Here is a 2,943-nt window from a genome sequence, read left to right as displayed (position 1 = left end):
CCAAACGACACTCTGCGAAAAGCAAACGTGCCAAATGGACAAGTGAAGGTAGTCTTTTCTTGATCCTCTGGTGTAATACAAATCTGATTATACCCTGAGTAGCCATCCAGAAGACAATAATACTCATGACCGGCCAACCTGTCAAGCATCTGATCAATAAACGAAAGCGGGAAGTGATCCTTCCTTGTGGCCTTGTTTAACTTTCTGTAATCCATGCATACTCTCCATCCTGTGACTGTTCGAGTGGGGATGAGCTCGTTCTTTTCATTTGCTACCACGGTGATACCTCATTTCTTAGGTACACATTGCACGGGGCTCACCCAAGAACTGTCAGAAATAGGATAAATGATTCCTGCATCCAGCCACTTCAGAATTTCATGATAGGATTAAGTCCGCGCTGTTGCTCAACAGTCGGCTTACTACCCTCCTCTAGTAGAATCTTATGCATGCAATATGAAGGGCTGATCCCTTTGATATCTGCTATGGTCCATCCAATAGCCGATTTGAATTCTCTCAAGATCCTTAAGAGCTTGTCCTCGTCACTACCTGAAAGGTCAAATGCAATAATAACAGGTAAAGTAGATGCATCACCTAAAAAAGCATACCTCAAGTGTTCAGGCAATGGCTTAAGCTCCAAGGTAGGTGCTTCCTCAATTGATGGTTTGAGCTTTCCTTCAGCATTTTTGAGGTCAGAAGTACCAAGAGATTCAAACGACATGTCTAGCTTTTGCCTCCAGGGAGAAGCATTAAGATATTGTAGTTGCTCATTACCATCCTCATCATCACTGTCAAAATCCCCCACTAAGGCCTTCTCTAATGCATCAGACATTAGCATATGATCAAGTTCTGAAGTAACCGTAGGATCAATCAAATCCACTTTTAAGCACTCCTCATCTTTTGTAGGGAATTTCATTGCTTTGAATACATTGAATGTCACATCCTGATCCTGCACCCAAATTGTAAGTTCACCGTTCTGCACATCTATCAAGGTACGGCCAGTAGCCAAGAAAGGTCTTACCAAGATTATGGGAATCTTCCTCGAAATCCAAAATAACAAAGTCTGCAGGAAGGAAAAGCTTATCCACCTTGACTAGCATATCCTCCACTATGCCTCGTGGGTAAGTAATAGAACGATCAGCCAATTGTAGAGACATGTAGGTGGGCTTTGGATCAGGCAAATCCAACTTTTTAAAGATCGACAACGGCATTAGATTGATGCTTGCTCCCAAATCGCAAAGGCACTTGTCAAAAGACAACTTGCCAATGGTGCAAGGAATGGTGAAGCTACCTGGATTCCTCCGTTAGAGCAACGGTCTCAAGGTCATCCAGTTTCACCTTCCTTGAAAGAATACTCATCATAAACCTCGCATAACTAGGCATTTGCTCCAGAGCCTCAGCGAAAGGTATATTGAGGTGAAGTTTCTTGAACACCTCAAGAAACTTACCGAACTGCTTATCCAACTTTTGTTGTTGCAATCTCTTAGGGAAAGGTGGTGAAGGATAGAGCTGTTTCGCCCCTGTATTACCCTCAGGTAGAGTGTGTCCAACAGTAGTCTTTCTTGGTTCCGCCGCTTTCTCCTTTTTCTTAGCTTCTTCATCTCCAACTTCAGCTTCTCCTTCTTTTACTTTTTCAGCATCAACAACTTTTCCAGACCTTAAGGTAATAACATTGACTTGCTCTTTAGCTTCCTTCCTGCCTCGCACTTCAGTGTCACTGGGAAGTGTGCCAGGTTGACGATTGAGCACTGCATTGGCTATTTGACCAATTTGATTTTCCAAGGTCTTCATCGACACCGCCTGACTCTTGCATAACAGCTTAAGTTCCTCAAAATCAGCACTAGTGGGTACAGCCGCACCTCCCTGTTGAGGATATGATTGCCTTTGAGCATACTGTTGCGGTTGCAGGAATCCAGGTGAATTGAACTATTTACTTACGCCTTGCTGATATGGTTGCTGAATAGTATTCTGATTATTACCCCAGCTGAAATTTGGATGATTTCCGTTGTTAGGATGATAAGTAGCTGGCACAGGCTGTTGTTGTCACTGATAATTGTTCACATACTGAACAGATTCGTTAACAAGAGAACACTGATCCGTAGCATGAGAACCTGCACAAAGCTCACAGACCATAGCTATCTGATTGACTCCATAGGTGGCTAGACAATCGACCTACATAGAGAGCGCTTGGAGTTGCGCTGCAATAGCGGTGGCTGCATCGACTTCCAGAATACCTGCTACCTTCCCAGGAATCATCCTTTGAGTTGGGTTTTGATGCTCATTTGCAGCCATAGTCTCAATAAGATTATAAGCCTCAGTATAGCTCTTGGCCCACAAGGCGCCTCTAGCTGCTGCATCGAGCATGGGCCGAGATTGGGCCCCCAAAACATTATAGAAACCAGTGATCACCATCCAATCGGCATTCCATGATGTGGACACTTTCTCAACATCTCCTTGTAGCGCTCCCAAGCTTCGCACATAGATTCTGTAGGTTACTGCGCAAACTGAGTAAGAGCACTCCTCAAAGCAGCAGTCTTTGCCATTGGATAAAACTTCACCAGAAACTTTTGCGCAAGATCTTGCCAAATTGTGATGGACCCAGCTAGTTCAGAATGTAACCAGTCCTTAGCTTTATCCCTCAGAGAGAATGGGAAAAGCCTCAGCTTGATAGCCTCATCAGTCATACCATTATATTTAAAAGTACTGCAAATCTCGACAAAATTCCTTATGTGCATGTTGGGGTCTTCAGTCGCAGCACCTCCAAAAGAAACAGAATTCTGCACCATCCGAATAGTGCCCGGCTTAATTTCAAAGGTGTTAGCCTGAATAGCCGGATGAAGAATGCTTGACTGAATGTCATCAATTTTAGGCCGAGAAAAGTCCATAAGAGCTGGATCTGCCGGAACAATACGATCACCCATGATTACTGGCTCTTTCTGCTCACTT

The 2,943-nt window shown here is 43.9% G+C and overlaps 1 non-coding gene across 1 annotated transcript; it reads left to right on the top strand.

Annotated features, from left to right (window-relative positions):
* The first annotated feature begins 2,418 nt into the window (after nucleotides 1-2,418).
* On the top strand, nucleotides 2,419-2,525 carry LOC141722690 (small nucleolar RNA R71). The gene has a single exon (XR_012575696.1). It is a non-coding gene; the product is annotated as a small nucleolar RNA R71 (small nucleolar RNA).
* Nucleotides 2,526-2,943: the final 418 nt, after the last annotated feature.

This window comes from Apium graveolens, chromosome 4 (genome assembly GCF_009905375.1).
Source record: "Apium graveolens cultivar Ventura chromosome 4, ASM990537v1, whole genome shotgun sequence".
Classification (NCBI taxonomy): domain Eukaryota; kingdom Viridiplantae; phylum Streptophyta; class Magnoliopsida; order Apiales; family Apiaceae; genus Apium; species Apium graveolens.
This window is presented reverse-complemented; position numbering and strand designations above follow the sequence as displayed.